The sequence below is a fragment of the Macaca thibetana genome, chromosome 8 (assembly GCF_024542745.1).
Source record: "Macaca thibetana thibetana isolate TM-01 chromosome 8, ASM2454274v1, whole genome shotgun sequence".
NCBI classification, from domain to species: Eukaryota; Metazoa; Chordata; class Mammalia; order Primates; family Cercopithecidae; genus Macaca; species Macaca thibetana.
Window position 1 is genome coordinate 69,453,186 of NC_065585.1, and position 19,313 is coordinate 69,472,498.

The window sequence follows — 19,313 nt, forward strand, 5'->3', positions numbered from 1 at the left end:
AAAAACCTATATTTGATATTGACTTCACATGGCTCCAAGTCTCTGTGCCTTCACATAGTTGTCACAAGACTAAAGTAAACTAATGCAGGGGAAACACTATAGACTGTGTATATAAAAAATATATAAACTGTAACACTCAATTCTTAGTATAACTATTGTTGTTGTATTGTTGTTGTAGTAGAATTAGTGCTCACAAAAGAGTCTAAATTCCATAGCATGACACAAATAGGTCTTTATATTTAGGCTAATCTTTATTTTTGAAAACTCATTTTCTATCACCTTTTTCTATTTTACTGCATATTGAGGCCTCGTAAACCCAATTTTTTATTTTTTTATTTGTACAGGTTATTCCCATTTATGATTATAATATCCTTTACCCTTTTTCTGTTGATCAAATCCTATCCATTGTACAAGAATAAATTCATGTGGGGAGAAAATATTTTCAAAACCCATATCTTAAAAAGGACTGGTATCTCTAATATATATAGAACTCTTCTAACTTGATAATGAAAAAAAACAAACAATTCAGTTTTAAAAGAAGGGGACTGCACAGGATTTGAATAAAACTTCACCAAAGATAATCATTTATGTTACATAAGTTCGTGAAAAGATGTTCAGAATCATTAGTCATTAGGGAAATACAAATCAAAATCACAATGAAATATCTCATACCTTTTAGAATGTCTAAAATTAGAAGACTGATCATACCAAGTGTTGGTTAGGATGTAAAGAAACTGGAATTCTCAAGCCCTACTGGTGGAAATGTAAAATCGGACAACCACTCTGGAAACCGGTTTGATAACTCTTTGCCTTTGACCCAACCATTCTATTCCTAGGTAATCATATAAGACAAATGTAAGTGTATACACCAAGACTGGATACAAGAAAGTTCGTAGCAGTGTTATTTGTAATAATCAAAACTTGGAAACAACCCAAATGTTCATCAAGTGAACAAATAAACAAATTGCAGAATATCTATACAACATTATGCTATTTAGCAAAAAATATTTTTAAAAAGAACTATTCATACATGCAAGCGTATAAATACATCTCAAAATAATTACACTGAGTGAAATATGCCAGACACAAAATAACACTGCATGACCCCGTGGATATAAAATTCTAGAAAATGCAAACGAATTTACAGGGGAGGAGGGGATGGCAAGGACCAGGAGAAAGAGTGTATAAAAGATCTTTAAAAAGCCTTTGGAGGTGTTGGCTATATTCACTATCTTTACTGTGGTGATTTCATGGGTATACGCATATATCAAAACTTCTCAAATTGTACACTTTAAATATATGCAGTTTATGGTATGTCAATAATATCGCATAAATCCAAGGGTTTTTTTCTCCCCCAAAGGAATAAACTCCTGATGCACACAATAAGATGAATGAATCTCAAAATAATTATGCTAAGTTAAAAAAAAAAAGACATAAAAGGGTACATACTGTATGACTCCATTTATATATTATCCTGGAAAAGGCAACATTAATGACAGAAATCAGATCTGTGGTTGCCTGGGGTGTAGTGGAAGGGAAAAATGACAAAAGGGCACAGGGAGTTTGAGGGAGATGGGCGCAGAAATATTCTTTATCTTCATTGTGGTAATGGTTACAAAACTACATACCTTTTTCAAAACTCACTGAAACACATGCATTAAAAGGGATTTTACTGATGGCAAATTATATTGCAATAAATCTGACTTAAAAATAAAGATTTTACATTTAATCACTTAATTAACCTACTCCAGGAAAAGTGAGTGGGCTTTTTACTAGGTTTGAATAATAGTTCCCCAGGACTCAACAATTATACTTAGCATGTTGAATAATAAATTTTTAATTTTTTTTTTTTTAAATTTTTTGAGACAAAGTCTCTCTTCGCCACCCAGGCTGGAGTGTAATGGCACAATCTCAGCTTACTGCAATCTCCACCTCATAGGTTCAAGCAATTCTCCTGCCTCAGCCTCCCAAGTAGCTGAAATTACAGGCGCCCGCCACCATGCCCACTCCAATTTTTTTGTGGGGTTTCACCATGTTGGCCAAACTGGTTTCAAACTCCTGACCTCAAGTGATCCACCTGCCTCAGTCTCCCAAAGTGCTAGGATTACAGGCATGAGCCACCACACTCAGCCAATAATTTTTTTTTAATAGATATCCCTAGTCAGACAGGAGAATCTTAGGAAAGGGTTGTTTCTAAGTCATTGCTGAGAAATATAGAAATGTAAGTCAGTTTCAATCTCTCTCACCCCTTCATCTTACATATTCTGTAATCGTTCAATTCAGTTTAAATACCTTTGAAACCTACAGATTCTAATCTTTTCTCATCTTCATTGCCACTGGACAATTGCTTACAAGTTCTTACTAATCCTCTCCCCTCCCCTCCCCTCCTGTCCCCTCCCCCTCCCCTCCCCTGCTCTCTCCTGTCCTCCTCTCCTCTCCCTTTCTTTCTGTCTTTAATCTATTTTCCAAAATGCTGCCAGTCAATCTTTTAAAAAAAAAAAGAAAATCTTAACTCAACCTGCTTAAAGATTTTGATGGCTTCCCAGTGCCTAGCAGACATCGTCCAATCCTTGTTACTACATTCAATATTGTTAGAATCTGGCCCAGTGTTCCTTCCCCACTTCATGTCTTGCCACTATTCCTACTCCAAGTGCAATCTCCTCTGCCCCAAATACTTTTCTAATTCTTCTCTACTCAGCAAGTTCTCATCAGAAGTCATTAACACTTCCCTGATATATCTCCAGGCTACTCAAGCTAAAAGTATCCTTTTTTGCTTCTGTTTTCCATGGTATTATACTAATTATAATTATTTATTATCCCAATATAATAGTGTCACCTTATGTTTGTCTTCAAGGTAGATTATTACTGTTTGTGGGTAGAGACATTGCTTTACTTATATTTGTATTCCAGGTACTGTGTACAGAGCCTATAACTTAATTTCTGCTAAAGTAATGTGTATTAACTTTATTTGAAACCTATAACTATGATGTCTGAAATAAGAAAATGCAAAAAAAAAAAAAAATTTGAAACACAGTCCATAATCTTCAGTCAGCCAAGAGCGTAAGCAACGCACAAGACAGTGCCTAAGCCCAAGGGAGCAAAGATTCAAAATATTTAAAACATTAAATTGTCAGGTCCAGTTGATATCATACTTTTAAATGATATCCTACTATTAAATAATGATACTTTTAAATTAGATGGGGAAAAACTGTCTAGATTTCTTGTCAACTTTTTGTTATCCTTTATAAATATGATTCTTCTCTACTGAAATAGAGTGTACGGAGTGTCAAACATTCAACAGATAAAATGCTTGATTTAAATAATGCAAGAATTTATCCACATGTACTTTGAGAGTAAGAACTATTTTCTCATTTCATAGCTATTTAATCTGAAGAAACATTAAATGACTTGCTCTGGGATACACAACTGACAAGGGGCAGAACTGAGATCTGCACACAGGTGGGAATGACTCCAAAGCCAATGTTCCAGCCATTGAACTATACGTGGTGTGATTTTTCTCTACACTGCTTAGCTGTATGCTCCAAGAAATTAGAGACTCTCTTTCTTATTCATCAATACATCTCCAAGGCCTATTAGAGGGTTTGGACAGGTTTCCAGGGGTCCACAATTTTCTGAAGTTATAAGTACTTTGTGTATATAAATATAATAATCTCTAGAGAGAAGATCAATAAAAACAAGTGACACCTATTAAGAACTTACAACAAGTCAAGCAGTGCTTTAGATGCATTATCTCACTCTATCATAAGAACAGCAACACAGAACACATACCTGGTACTCAATGTGCCAGGCACTGTTCTAAATGTTTCCCATGGATTAGCATATATAATTACCCTACCAATTCTATGACACAGGTATTATAATTGCAAACATTTCAAAAATGAGGAAATTGGACCTCAAAGAGGATAAGTTGCCGAAGCTCCCCCTCCCTTCGCATTTAGTGAAAAACTGGGCTGGGATGTAAACCTTGCCATCTGACCACAAGGCCTGCCCTTGTGACTTATACACCACAGAACTTCCCATGAAGCTGGTCATCCTCAAAGACCTTCATGTTCTTCAAAATGTTGAGTGTTACACAAAGAGAAAAAAATGAACTCCCTATTCGATTTCCAGGAAACCATCTTGATAAAAATGAAAGCTTTTCAGGGGAACATCAGATGTTATCAGCTAATTCTATCATGTAAAGAGCATACTCTATCAACACATTTTAAAATATAAGGTAGGGAAGAACAGGCAATAAGGCAGATCTGTTATTTAAGGTCTACCCATAATGAGTGGGTAAAATAGTATTGAGTTACAAAGATACATATGGAAACAAATAGCTCTGTATAGCTCCTACAAATTATCCAACAGCAGGAAGGGTGCTGATACCTCTTACAGATATTTTGTGGCCTAGAAAAGTGTCTTCCCCAGGGAATATTTAGCCAAAAGCAAAGAGACATGGCTTGGCTTGTGGGTAGTGTCAAGGTTTCAACCCTTCCTCTGCTCAGTTAGGCACCTCTGTGCAGTGAGCAACTCAATGAGAACATGGAGCAGCCATGGTTCTGTTCACGACCTAGAGTCGATGTGCCTACATTTGAATCCGCAACTCTATCCCGTGTAAATGTGTAACCTTAGTCAAGTTATTTCATTTATCTCTGGTTCACTTTTCCCATCTGTAAAGTAGGAAGACTGTTCATATGAATGGCATAAGATTGTTATAAGAATCTAAAAAGCGAAAAGCATATACATTGCCTACAATAGTACCTAGTGCATATTAAGTATTCCATAAGAATTACCTTATCTATATATGTGTATGTGTGTATATGTGTGTGTGTGTTCTTTAAAACATAAGAATAAGAGTAAGCCATATTTGCAGAGTTCCTTATGTCTGTATATGAGTGTCAGGACTGACACCAATAGGTATAAATACCTTTGAGGAGGGTGGAGAGAAGTAATCGCAAGGCTGCGTTTGTTTCAACAACATTCCCAGTTGTTTCATTTGCATGGATAACTTTTTAAAGGATCCAGAGTGATAAGACCTCATTTAAAATCATACTTTTGTCCTAGGGGTGTGAATCTTCTCTTAGGAAGGGGGCAAACATGTAGGTACAAACCACAAAATTACAACTGCAACCTGTGGACCATGTTTGCAATCTAGAAATGCTCACTTATCATGTGTCAGTATCTCCAGCCATTCAGTAAATGGATAGTTAGCAACAAATGCAGTAGATTCTTTTACAAGCTCAGAATAAGGTGGTATATTCAAGTGTATTTAATTCCATTCCCATTTTATTATATTTTTAAAGCGAAATTCCCAAAATCCCCAAGTCAGATGTTCTGGGACTGGTTTATACAATTCCCAACAATGAGGAATCAATTTTTCAACAATAGATTGACAACATTCTAAATAAGTCATTATTATCAAGTGTTGGCAAGCATGGTACAATAAATATACTGTGGGTGTTTAGAAAGGCCCTTGGCAATATCTATCAAACATCTCCCTGGTGCCAGCAATTCTCTTCTCAGAATAAATATTCAACAGTATCCATGCAAAGATAATGCACGTAGATATTCACATCATTGTTTGTAATACTTAGAATTGAAAAATCCAAGTGAATATTCTGAGGGACATTGGCTGGTTACCTTAGGTAGACACATTTAAAAAAAATCTGTATATATTGACAGATAAGCATTTGAAAAATATTAAAGAAAAATAAATTTCAGAATACTAGTATGATATGAACCATTATTCAAATTTTAAAACAATAAAAGAAAAATTTCTGTGTTATACACATGGAGATTAGAGAAATACAAACCCAAACATCAACAGAAGTTACATATACATGGAGGAGGGGGGCTGTTTTTATGTTTTACTACAATTTTGATGTTGTTTTATGAGAAAATATTACCTTCAGAATTCATAGAAAAAACAAGAATTTAAAATAAATAAAAACAGGTCGGTTGTGGTGGCTCACGCCTACAATCCCAGCACTTTGGGAGGCCAAGGCGAGTAGATCACGAGGTCAGGATTTCAAGACCAGCCTGGCCAACATGGTGAAACCCCATCTTTACTAAAAATACAAAAATTAGCCAGGCGTGGTGGTGGGTGCCTGTAATCCCAGCTACTCTGGAGGCTGAACCGGGGAGGCAGAGGTTGCAGTGAGCTGAGATTGTGCCACTACACTCTAGCATGGGTGACAGAGCAAGACTTCATCTTGGAAAAAACAAAAACAAAAAACAAGGCACTCAAAAACAAATACTTATTATTTGCATAAGGAGTATGTTTTTTTAAAATCTTAGCAATCCCTAAAATAAATTTGCGCTATCCCATATGCCTATAATCGTGATTAAAGAATGCAATATTTGTGAGATCTTAATAAACACACTTTAGTAAAAGGGTTGAACCTTCATAAAGCATGTTGGAAAAATGTCCTTATTTGCACGCCCATAACTGGAGCTCAGGAGAAATGGGAAGACAAACAGCTCTCAATTTTCCACTCCATTTTGAAAAGTGAAAAATGAGCAGTTTACCAACACTCACCACCACCTCCCTCTCCTTGCCACACCTTCAAATGATACCAGGAAAGAGCCCAACACTACTTGTTCACCTACTTCAACCACACAGCAGATCAGGTGGCCTGAATGAGAGTGTCCACAGGACATGAAAAGAGAGGGAGTGGTGGTGAGGAGGTGGGGACAGGAGGACTCCTATGGAAAAACGGTGACAGCTAGACAGGAAGAACAGTTTAAGGACAAATAACCGCCTCTAAAGGGAGAAGAGAAACCTGTAAAATGAACGAGAAAGCAGAAGAAACTAACAAAAACAAAACCAGGAAATGGTGCTCTCAATGAGTATTTAGTTTCCAGGACGTCCCATTCACTTTTGAGCTTCTGGATTCTGTATTCTCTTGCCCTTGCCCGCAAGTGAAAACTCATGCTGATTGTTTTGCTTGTTGGAGCAGTGCTTTGACTCAGTTCAGAGCAAGATTTATAAGCACAGATCATCAGGTATGAAGCACATATATTCCATTCTAAGATCTTATCACGTGCTGGCTTATTTCAGTTAGACACAGAACGGTTATTGCTTAACTGGCACGTTGTTAACTAAGCTTCCAAAGGACATGTCATCCCAAAGTTAGCTAGGAAGGTCTCAATATTATATTTAAAGTATCCCCCAACGGCATCACCGGCAGATGCCGACTCCCAAAATTTGTCCATGAGAGACGGATGGAAGCTGAGACTTGAGCGAAGGCCATGCAAGGGGTGATGCTGCAGGACCAAGCACCTCCCCACAGACCTCCAGGGTCCATGAACATCCATTTGTCCTGGACTTGCCTCAGGCCACAGAAGTACTTACACGGAAGACCCCCTAGAGACCTGGGAATCACATGACCCGCTACAGCCACCAAAGCTTTCTTTGCACCCAAACAAATACAAATACAGCTCTCTCTATCTCTATTTCTCTCCTCCCTTCTCTCTTTCTTTCTTTTCTAAGGTGAAGGACTGGCATCTTTCACTTCCCCGCTCCCCCTACTCCCTGCTGCCCCACCTCCAGCGCCTTCTTCCCTCCAGCGCCTTCTTCCCTCCAGCGCAGCCTGGGCGAGGCCTTGGGGCATCTGCTTTCCACACGGACCGGCCTAGGGGTCCTAGGGCTCAGCCCCTCCTTCGGCCGCCCGAGGGGAATCGAGGCTCCTCCCGCCCGGCAGCAGCCGGGGCAGTGCGCTGCGGCCAGCCCGGGCCCCGGGCGGCGGCGGAGAAACTTACCTGCGCGGGCCGCTCCCGGAGCTCCCGAGTCGCAGTCAGCCGCGCGGCCGCCGCCGCATCTCCTGGCATCAGGTCCCCCACCCACCCCGCCGCGCTGTCCCGCGCCGCACTTTTCCCAGGCTGGGAAGTTTGCTGAAAGCCAGGAGGTGGGAAGTGGGGGTGGGGCTGAGGGGACTTGGGAGAGGAAGCTTAAGGATTTTGTTGTTGTTTGTTTGTTTGTTTGTTTTTCCCGATCTCTAGCAAATATTTTAGACCATATGCTGGGAGAATATTAGCTTTGCTCAATGGCGACAGGGCAGCGGCCTGACTCTCACAGTCAGATCGATTTACTAAACAAACTGAAACGTGGGTGGGGACGTTAAACAGTAACCAGTAGACTCAATGAAAACTGAAAGCAGCGAGGCCGCCACCGCCTCGGCGCGCGCATTTCCCTGTTCCCAAGGCCCCAGGGCGACTGGCGGTCGGGCCAGCAAGTCTCAAAGCCCGGTCTCCCGAGACCGCAGTGGCTCTCTCGGGCCTTCGCGGGGCCCAGGCGGTGACTGCCGCCGCCACTGCCGGAATCTCCACCATCCGGGCGAGGCGCCCCGCGCTGCACCGCTCTGGACTGGAGCGGATCGCTCTCCGCCTCCTACACCCTGGGGAGCCCCCGAGGGTCCGCGCCTGGAGCCCGAGGCCAGGGCATCCTTCACTCGACTCGTGCTAAGTCCCCTCCCCCGCCCCGGGTCACGCCTCGTCTTGGGCGATGTCAACCCTGGCTTGTGGAAGTGCTTTTGGACGCGCGGTAGCAGGGGGAAGCCTGCTGACCCTAGAATGCCGATTTCATCCTGAGCTCATGAGGTCCAGAAACGGCTGGAAGTATCTTTAAAGGGAATTAAATGGGTTCCTAGGGGCAGCTCTGAAGCCACACCACTAGGGGAAGCCCCCACCGTTTCTTCAAACTGCACGTTGGGCCTCTGGGGTTATATTCTACCATGACGCTCCTGACCACCTAGCTCGGCAAGAGTTCTGGGAAGAGGAGGGGGAATGGTTTTCCGTTCCCATCCGTGCCAGCTACCTGTGGTTTTAGTCTTTAAGTACCTCTTTACATATGTATTTGATGGAAAACTTCCCTTTCTCCCTCCCATACCCTTTAGATTTGGACTTGCATAAGTGGGGCTCAGACCCATCCCAGATGCGCTGATCTTCTTGGTCAGGCATTTGTTCACAAGCAATACAGCCAGGGAGCCAGCTTTTAAAAACATCTCAACAATTTAACTTCGTGGTTTCAGGAATGAGTGACTTCAGGTCAAACAAGTAATTATCATCATGAGATAAATAGTTACTTAATCCGTAAGATTTTTCTTTTCCTACCAGAGGGTTGGCTGATATTTTAAGGCTGTAATAACAATGCCAGGGAGATCAAAGAGCTAGGTGTTTCTTCTTTTTCTTTTTAGATCGGATTTACTAAAGTTTCTCAGTTTCCTCCTTCCGAATATCTTGCTGAAAGGTTCTTTGAAAAACAAGTTGTTGGCTGTTTTAGAAATGAGGACAAAGGGGAGAGATCATATACTATTTTTCTATAAATCGACCTTTTTGAACAAAACACATTCTTTGGTTGCTTGTTGCCCACGCGGTTTGCAAACCGTGTCAAAAAAGTGGCCTCTGTTCATATCGCTCATGGGAAACCATCCAGACACGGGAGAGGCAGAAGAGTTACAATTAACGGGTTATATTTATTATGCAAATCTTTCATAGGTGTGTTGTTTACAGATCACCTGTGGACATTCTCTTTAAAAATATTTCCAGATACTTGGAGAATGAAGGTTGTTTTATTCTATGCCAAAATGTAAATGTATAGTTTCCATAAAACACAAAGTCTGGAGACAAGTTCTTCATCCTCATTCACAGAAGCTTTAATGACACCTGACATCTCTTGTTCTCAGCAGAGAAATAATATTTTAATTCAATAGTCTCAGTTTATTCCACTGTTAATCCGCGATGTAAGTGGGTTGGGTTTTGAATAATTAATTCATTACTGGTATGTGGTAGAATAGCTGATCTACCAGGAAATAGTCATATGTTCTGTGTACAAAATTATTTTGACACAATATGTAGAACTTTTGTGACAAAATTTGTCAACACGAGGATTTTCAATAATGAGAAAAACAGTCATGCATTCAAGAAATTAAACTCTGTGAAGTCTTATTATTATCTAAGAAAAACATTGCATTTGTTCAATTTTTAAAAACCCCTGAGAAGAGTTTAGGTAACACTGCCAACCATTCTGTGTCAGGAGCAAGAAGAAGGGGTTTCAGATGAATGAATGGATGAATGAATAAATAAACGACGTTAAGAACTAGAAGAAGGGACAAGGATTTGACTCCACTCTGGAGCTTGGCGATTTTTACTAGATAAACCAATGCTACACGACCAAGCTTTAGAGCATCACTTATATTGTTCCTGAAACTAATTTATTACGATTCTCCATGGCATGGCTTTAAGCTGCTGAAGATGAAAAATGTGCTCTATGGAGAGTCGTCCCCTGATCCTTGGGGGTGGGGGGGGTTGGACAACAATGAGAAGAAAGGCTCAGGATAATTTTTCAGGGAAAGGTTCTCAGCAGATACAATGTTCCATTTCGCTAGTCAGTGGTTTGGGGGAAATTATACACATATATATTTATGTTGCATCTGCTCTTTTAACCTAAAACTAAATACACAAAATGTGGCGTCAAAAATCCTTTACTTCACTTTTCTATTAAATGTCTCGTTTAGCCTGTACTTTTCCTTTTCTCTTTGGTATTTAATCTTTTTTACACCATTCCTCCCACCCCCTACCCCCTCACCCCCACTCTCGCGCTTCCCTACGCCACCAAGATTGTCTTGATAAGAACTTCAGGTTCTCCCACGAACCGTTCTGATACTATTAATTAAAAGCAGTGGCCTCAGGCAGAGGGCTCAGGAAGTAGGGAGGGTGCGGGCCGGCGCGCACAACCTCAGGGAAAACGTCTTTATGATTTCAGCATCCAGAGACCCTATTTCCGAGGGCAACTCCGCGCCCATGTCCTGGCACATGAAACCATCACCAAACGCGAACGGGAAGTGTCCTCTTCCTGCCTAGGTGCTGCTAGGGCCGCTGCCACCCCTGCTGACCGGGTTCAGAACCCGATATTTCGCGACCGCTGTGGCACCCACGCCGGAGTCGCTACCTCCCCACGCGGGCTCAATTAGTGGGGATTACCGCCCACCTTTACCCGAGTTTACACGCAGGAAGAGAGGGGAAAAGGAAGAAAATTTAAAAGCTCATGCAGTTCCCCTCCCATTCTTTTCTAGATTTGGGCACAGCTCAGTGACACCTTCAAAGCCACTCGTATGGAAAGGACCGCGGGCGGGACGCGGCCACCGGGACTCAGGTTAAATTTAGTCCATAGCTGAGCTAATCGCTCCTCCAACTCACCCAATGGACCAGTGTTTGACCCAGGGGGCGAAACAACGGATAAAGCAGCCTCCGCCAGAATTTCAAAAACTCCCTGGAGGCCACTGAATGTTTTATGCATCAGAAGGGGAGGCTGGGATTCCGGTCACTGTGGCTAGGAGGGGGGAGGGCTCGGCCAGCAGGGTGAGGGTGGGGGCGGGGGCGGTTTCAGCCTTAAGCCATCCAGGCCTCGGGTTTATGGCCCGGGGCTGCTTCTGGCTGCGGCTCTCTACCTTGTTGCCCCGGCCTCTTTCAAAAAAGCACAGGTTTTTTGCTCCCTGGCGCAGTCCAAAGCGAGGGCACAGATTGTCGGAGCTCTAAATCTGCCGACTCGAGCCTCCGGGAAAGAGGATGCGAGGCCATTTCATCTTCTCCGACCTGCACCGTAGCCTTCAACGACGTCCACCCCTGCTGGGCCTAGAGCAATAGCAGACTGTAACTGGGACCCCGGGACTTTGGTACCCTCCTCTGCTGTTTGATTTGTCGGGCTTTCCACGGGGCGTCCACTTCTTAAACACTTAAATTTAACACGGTGAAACAAGAACAACAATAAAAATCAGTAGAACAGACCGATTGAACGTGGCACAGGGATTGATTAGTACTCCCAGTCCTACCATCACTGTGCAGACTCCAAAAAGAAAAGAAAACAGTCCATACACTTGCATGACCCGTTTGGTGGTTAGACATTTAAAAACACTAAAGCTGCAGGCGTGGTCTTCAGGACTGGCCACCCTACTTGGCCCCACATTGACCCAGATAAAAATTAGTCTTTATTTTGCACTCAAGTCACAGATCAGAAGCACCCAGAGTAAGTTTAGATTAAGGAAGGCCAAGGAATGTTCCCAGACTCCGTTACCTGTTAATAAAAATGCAAAGCCAAGATTTCAAATTGAGCGTCTAAATTGAAACTACTCTGCGTATGTTACACGTCTGACTGAGACACCGTGAAAATCGAACACACTTATTAATTCTCAATGTCAAGGTATGGTTCTTGTACCAAATAGGCAAACTAGTAAGTTGGATCACTTCTCTTCCCACCCGCCTCTTTGTAGATTTCCTGCTGAAGTATTGATTGCCAAGGTCTCTACAAGATTTGCAAACTTTTACAGTCATTTATAGTGCATGCAATAAAAACAGGTGATACGAGCACGCTAGTTCAAGGTGTAATGCAAAGATGTATTCGGTGTCCTTGGCAACTATCTATGAGACCTGTTTGTCTTTGCAGAACCCGCCCTTCACTGCAATGAACCCCTCTGTAACAAAGATTGGCCCTTTACATTTCCAGGGCCTTGGCCCCTCAGTGGAAAGGCACACACGTTTCAAGTAGAAAACTCAGTTATTTCAGCTGTATTTCAAGCAAGGAAAAAAAAAAAGAAAAGAAAAGAAAAAGAAAAACTTTAAACAAAATGGTGAGAAACAAGGAAAGAACTATTTAAAATTCCCCAATTTCCTACTCTTTTTTTTTCACAAAGAAAACAAAGTAAATCGACGAACAATTTACAATGTACTCTCTCTCTGCCCCTTGCAATTGGGCAACAGGGATGTTTCCACTGTGAGAAAATAAAAGCACTGAGATTACACAGAGACTACACCACATTTTGGATCGTATGTGTCCAAAGGAGAAAGGAAAAAGACGGAAAATGAGTGTATTGTATGAAAATACTTAAAAGCCTTATTAGAAACCCTATCTTCCTTGACCAGTTTTACCAGTCTTTTTTTTGTTTGTTTGTTTTTTAGGATCTATGTAGGAGACTGGGGGAGGGGGCTGAAGATAAAATGATTGATTTCTAAAATGTTGTGCTTTGAACAAAACTGGTTTTCTCGTCTAGTGCTGCAAATAAGAATAGGTGACAAAATAAGTTCAAGAGATCTATTGCACAACATGGAGGCCATATTTAAGGACAAGGTATTGTACTTTTAAAAAATGCCAAGAGAGTGGATGTTAAGTATTCCCCTCACAAATATGATAACTATGTGAGGTAATGCATTTGTTAATTAGCTAGGCTTAACAATTCCACAATGTTTATATACTTCAACACATTATGTTGTATATAATAAATACATACAATGTTATATGTCAATTAAAAAATAAATGAATTTAAAAGTAAAATAAATAGGATATTTCCAGTACTCTATAAACCTTTCCAGTCACTACCTTCTTCCGAAGGTAGCCACTATGCTGACTTCTAACCCAATTAGCTTTGACTATTTTCGAACTTTACATGAATGCAATTACAGTGAGCTTTAAAAAAAAAAAAAAAAAAAAAAAATAGGTGACACATAGCTCCTGAAAAGCATTCAGAATCCTATACCTGCCATCTAGTGGGCATAAGAGAAAATACAGATTCTAGGTATCCTCCAAAGCCTCTGAGTCTAGTTGTTTTCTTATTTACAAACCAAAACAAGTATAAGAAATGAAAGAAAAATGTAAAATTAAAGCTAAAGTGAAAGAAACACACTATTGCACTAGGGAGTGTTATAACATAATCATTCAATTTATTTCATTTCCTTTTGTATGTATTAATCATTAAGGTTACTGATTTCACTCAGATCATCAATTTATTATATACTAGTTTTTCTTCTAAATATCTTCATATAAATTTTATGCTATTTGTCTTTTTATGGATTAAATTCTCTATCAGCTTTGGATCCAGTTGATATGCAAATTTCAAGAATTCAAAAAACAGCTAGGAGGTACCTACTTCCTGTTTGGACTCTGAAAACGCGTGCACAAAGCCATCTCTCATTTTCGCAAAAAGAAAGAGAAAAGGAGGATGAAAAGGAGAAGGAACAGCAGCAGCAGCAAAGAAAGATGGAGTTGATTATACTTACACACTCACATGCTTGCTTTTGATACCTTGCTGTAAGTTTTATACTCCAAATACAGTTGGTTCTGCATCCCTGGATTCAACACACCGAGGATTGAATATATATGTATATATACACACACATATATATATATATATTTGTTTAAGACAGGGTCTCCCTCTGTCGCCCAGGCTGGAGTGCAGTGGTGCACCTTGGCTCATTGAAACCTCTGTCTCCTAGGCTCAAGCAATCCTACCACCTCAGCCTCTCAAGCAGCTGGGACTACAGGCATGCACCACAATGCCCAGCTAAATTTTGTGTTTTTAGTAGATGCTGGGTTTCACCATGATTGCCCAGGCTAGTTTTGAATTCCTGAGCTCAAGCAATCCACCCATCTCGGCCTCACAAAGTGCTGGTGGCATGAGCCATCGCACTTGGCAGAAAATATTTGGGGAAAAAAAATGAATGGTTGCATCTGTACTGAAGATTTACAAAACTTTTTTGTTGTCTTATTCCCTAAACAATATAACTATTTATATAATATTTGCATTAAATTAAGTACTATAAGTAATGTAGAGATGATTTAAAGTATACTGGAGGATGTATTAATACTTAGGTGATATGCAAATACTACACCTTTTCTTTTTCTTTTTCTTTTTTTTTTTTTTTTTTTGAGATGGAGTTTCACTCTGTCACCAGGCTGGAGTACAGTGGCATGATCTCAGCTCACTGGGACCTCCACTTCCCGGGTTCAAGTGATTCTCCTGCCTCAGCCTCCCCAGTAGCTGGGATTACAGGCATGGGCCACCACCCCCAGCTAATTTTTTTATTTTTAGTAGAGACAGGGTTTCACCATGTTGGCCAGGATGGTCTCGATCTCTTGACCTTGTGATCCACTGGCCTCTGCCTCCCAAAGTGCTGGGATTACAGGCTTGAGCCACTGCACCCAGCCTATACCATTTTATATTAGAGATGAATATTCTCAGATCTTGGCATCTTCAGGAAGTCCTAGAAGCAATCACCCATGGCTACCTAGGGACAACCTCATCAAAAACGAGTAAAAATCTACTTGGTAGGGCAACTGAAAACTACTTTTTGTTGAAGTTCACATTATAAAATATTTAACATATGTAGAAGTCTTACTGATGAAACGACCATTAAAAAATCATCACTATACTTTAATGATAGCTGACATTTTTTATTTTAAGGGTGCTTTTAATATGCCAGGAATATTTTATGGGATTTTAAGTAGTTAACACATTGAGTACTTACAAAAACCCTAGAAGATCTATATTGTAAACACCATTTTACTAGCGATCCTGGAAGCTGAGGAATCAGGAAGTCATGAAACTGGTAGGTCAGAGCTGATAAGGTTCCAGAGCCGAGGGTGGCGAGGGTGGCGTGCACCTTTCATATCATGCTGCCTCCCATAAACAAAAGAGGCAAAAAGACATCACTGCAATTCAAGTTATGGGCTAAAGGAGTCTGAGGGACACAACAAGACTCCATCTCAAAAAAATAAATAAATAAATATAAAAGAATAAAAGAGATACAAGGTACATCCCAAAGAAGCATTTGCTTGAAGGCACATGGTCTGTAATATATCAGACATCCAAATGAAAAGAAAAAAAAATCAGTTAATTAACACTAATTATAAAAATCAAGTACTAAGAAAAATATATGTAAAAAACAAAAAATATATTCACTCATCTCATCTATTTAGTATAATTTTTGACCACTGTCATTCAAATCTTTATTATAAATTGATTCTAGAGTCTATGCCCCTCTGTATTTTAATTTCAAGTAATAAAGTTACCCATGCTACTGCAAACAGTTCTTGAAAAGCCCTGCAACATACTGCCAAAAATTTGTCCCTGAACTTAGCTGGCCTCATCATCTCAATTATTTTTCCACTTTGCCTCATTCTAATTTCCAATTTTATTTTATTTACAAAACAAAATGTAAGTGTGTTCTGAACATATTTTTCTATTACCTAATTACAGAAAATATTACCCTCTTTTCAGGACAGTGACTGTATAAACCTAAGCTGGTTAAATGTATTCAGATTCCTCAATAATTGTGTCATGAGAACAAGACTTCTCTTCCAGAAGCATATTGCTCATTTTAGAAACTATAGGTGAATGATCAATCTCTGATGCAATATGTTTTCGCTTTGTTGTAATTCAGAATATTTGAAATATTAACGATGACTAATTAAGTAACACTGTAGCATGTAGGTATTAATTTATGAGTAGTGAATATTTTCAAAAGCTGACAGCAGCTGGCGCGGGATTCCTGCCATGGTTTAACACGAGAAACCACTTGTTCTGCCTTCCTGATCTCTTACATGCCTCCAATCAAGATCACACAGCAGATAAAAGCTGAAACTACAGCAGTCAGGCCCTTTGTATCTCTCTTGTGTATCCATGTAGATCTAAGTGCACCTTCCCCTTCTCAGGAAGAAATATTGATGCTCTCACAGGAAGAAGAGATTCAACTCCTATTTATGGTTAATCCGTCCACCTGTGTTCTTCATTCCATCCCTTCCTGCCTATGCCTGGCCTTGTTCTACCAATTACAGTATTTCTTTTTCTTATATCTTCACACTCTCCCCCTCCAATAGTTTCTTCCCTGCAGGCTATAAATAGGTTCAAGTCTTACCAACGAACTAAAACATTTTTAAAAAGCAAAAGCAAAATTTCCTCTCTACTCTGTCTCCTTCTGGTATTGCCCTATTTTTTTGTCCTTTGCAGCCAAGATTCACTAGCCAAGTCGACTTATGGTCTCCTTATCAACACCTTTCATTCACTCTTCCACCCACCATAATCCGGCTTTAGCTGGTTCCACTCCAGGGACTCTGCTCTCAGAAAGGGCCTTAGTGGCTTCCTGATTGGTAAATCCAATAAGGACATGTTCAATCCTTATATTAAGCTCACCAGAGTCTATGTCTAACCCTCTTAGCATTCTTTTATCTGTATTTCTTAACACTTTGCTCCGACCATCCTATAACAACTGCTGTTTCCTAAGATTCTTCCTTTACACTTTTTTCTTCTGACTCTTCCTGGGAAATCCCATGCACTCTAACAGTTTTACCTACCACAACATTGGCTGTTGATTCCTTAAATTATACTTAAACCCAGATCTTCCCTCTACCTATCAGTATTATAACAGCTTTGTCTCACCTCTCACCTTCCAACTGGTGTCTTCTATACCTTTTACAGGCACTTTAAACTCAGTGTATTCTAAATCATCTTATCCCCAAATATCTCTTTTCTTTGGATTAATGGAACCATTATCCAGTTGACAAAGCTAGCAAAATAGGAACCGTCAGTGATTCCACCTTCTTTAATACCTTGAGTTAGTATTTGCATTCATTTATTCCAGTGGATTAAAGATTTTATTTTTCTCATATAACAAAAAGTCTGGAGATTGTATAGTCCTGACCTGGTAGGGCAACTAAACTACCATCGAGGCTCAATCGCTTTCTATTTTCCTGTCCTACCATTCTTAGAGTGGGACTTTTATCTCATGGTTGCAATATGTTTCCTTTATTTTATCTGTATTCCAGGCAAGAAGGAGGAGGAAAAGCAAAGGGCCAAAGGACCATTCTAACTAGAATTGCCTCCCTTTAGCTGGCTCCACTACCAGACACCAATTAACAACGTATGTATATGCTTCGTTGGCCAGAACTGGATCAAGAAGATACTATTTATAGTCATAGATTACAGGAAGGTTATCTTCAGTAACCAGACTGCCAAACCAAATACATTTGAGATTTTGTTAATACGTATTAATAAATTGAATTTTGCAATACAACAAGCTACCTCAGAATATAGTTGCTTAAAACAATGATAATATTATATCTCACAATTCTTTGGGTTGGTGGGGCAGTTCTGTGACAGCTCGACTGAATAGTATGCAATGGCCTTAAACTCTTGTCTAAGACTTCAACTGGGATTGCTGGCCCTTCCTCTTTCTCTATATGACCATTCATGACCCAGGAAGATATGACTTCTCATGGTAGTCTCAGCATTACTAAAAAAAGGAAGAGAAGGCAAGCTCCAATACACTAGTACCTTTTAAGCATCATTTAATATTACGTTTGTTAATGTCCCATTGATTACAGCCAATGACATGGCTAATCCAAGGTTCAAGTAGAGAGAGAAATATTACTTCCTGATGGGAGGATGGCAAACTCACAATACTTACAGGAAAGGGAGAAATTTATGGTTATTTTTTCCTGAGTCTACTACAGTAAGGAAGTATAGAATGGACATGATGTAGGCAAAACCAGTGGCTGTCTCATCTTTTATATTTTACTATCTTTTAACCTGTTAATATTTTAATTAATAATACTTAAAGAAAACCTGTGCATTCTAGGCATCCCTGTAACTTTCTAATTTCCAAATCAATGATTGTTAAATTTTCTTAGGTTTAGGTCACTTTGAAAATCTGATCGAAGTTATGGTATATTATGGACTGAATGTCTATGTACCTCCAAATTCAAATGTTGAATCTTCAACCCCTAGCATGACTGTATTTGGAGATGTAGCCTCTAAAGAGGAAGTAATTAAGGGTAAATGAGGTCATAAGGGTGGGGTTTTAATCTGATAAGATTAGTGGCACTGTAAGAAAGAGACACCAGAGAGCTCTGCATCTCTTCTTCTGTGTGTACACATTGACGAAAGACCACGTGAGGGAGGGGATAGTGAGAAAGCAGCCATTTGCAAGCAGGAGGAGACTCACCACTGGAAACCCAGCTGGAACCTTGATCTTGGACTTTTAGGCTCCAGAACTGGAGAATGTAAATTTCTGCTACTTAGGGCACCCAGCATTTTGTTATAGCAAATCAGACTAATACAATTACTTTTTATCTAATTAAAAGTCTTTACATTGAGTTTTTGTGTGTGTGTTAAAATTGCAGCTGGGATTTCAGTCTCCTGAGTGGATCCTGATAGATGCAGGAGAGAGTGGTGAGAAGGAAAGAGGAGGGATTTATCTGTGAGTTCTCTTCTAACTATTGTTTCCTTTTGTCCAGGTTCTCAATGCCCAGAGTTTAGTTCATGGAGAGATACCTCTCTAGACATTTCTGTGGTGTCTCCTATTCCCTTCAGGAGCCTTTGGATAAGTTACATTACTCAGGTCTAATAGTGAGGGGAAGAATTGGAATTTCAGTAGTTATCTCAGGAGGCAGAATTGCTCTTGTATCAACTGGAATAAGTCCCATTTATACTCGGTTGCCTCGGGGGTGACTGGGTGGAGCCCTGGCAGAGTTGGGCCCCATCATG

The 19,313-nt window shown here is 40.2% G+C and overlaps 1 protein-coding gene across 2 annotated transcripts in view; it reads right to left on the reverse strand.

The window, feature by feature from the left end:
• Positions 1–8,031, reverse strand: part of HNF4G (hepatocyte nuclear factor 4 gamma) — a 158,175-nt gene extending 150,144 nt beyond the window's left edge. The window contains exon 1 of one of the 2 annotated variants that reach the window (XM_050800229.1): positions 7,765–8,031. The gene's annotated coding sequence lies outside the window, so the exon portion shown is untranslated. The remainder of the gene's footprint in view (positions 1–7,764) is intronic. The other variant, XM_050800226.1, reaches the window with a different exon arrangement.
• Between the last annotated feature and the right edge of the window lie 11,282 nt (positions 8,032–19,313).